Raw genomic sequence first — 632 nt, 5'->3', positions numbered from 1 at the left:
ACCACAGGAATGTGTCTAGAATTCAAGACTAGCAATAATGACTCAGATTGGGTTTAAGGTTGTGTGGTAGACAGAATAATGGCCCCCCAAGGATGACCATTTTCCAGTCCCTGGAATCTGTGGATATGTTACTTTATATGCCAAAAGAGACTTTGCAGATATGACTATGTCAAGGATCTTGAGATGAAAATATTTTTATGGGAGCTCTGGTAGCATAGTGCCTAAGCATTTGACTGCTAACCAGAGGGCTGGTGGTTCAAACCCACCAGCCACTCCTTGGAAGGAAGTTTGGGCAATCTACTTCTGTAGTGATATCACCTTGGAAACCCAAGGAGGGGTCCTTGTGAGTCGGGTCTGACTCGACGGCACATAACAACATGACAACAGGGTTGTAATCACACAAATATTTTATAAGAGAAGACAGAAGTGCTAGAACAAGACAGGCAATGTAAAGATGGACTCAGAGATGGGAGTGATGTGAGGAAGCGGCCATGAGTCAAGGAATGCAAGTAGCTTCAAGAAGCTGGAAAAGACCCAGATATAGATCCATCGACCTATAGTCAGCTGATCTTTGACAAAGGCCCCAAATCCATTAAATGGGGAAGAGAATGTTTGTTTAATAAATGGTGCTG

The sequence above is a fragment of the Orycteropus afer genome, unplaced genomic scaffold (genome assembly GCF_000298275.1).
Source record: "Orycteropus afer afer isolate SDZICR_OR568_19922 unplaced genomic scaffold, OryAfe1.0 scaffold00299, whole genome shotgun sequence".
Taxonomy (NCBI): Eukaryota; Metazoa; Chordata; class Mammalia; order Tubulidentata; family Orycteropodidae; genus Orycteropus; species Orycteropus afer.
Note: the sequence above shows the minus strand (reverse complement) of the source record.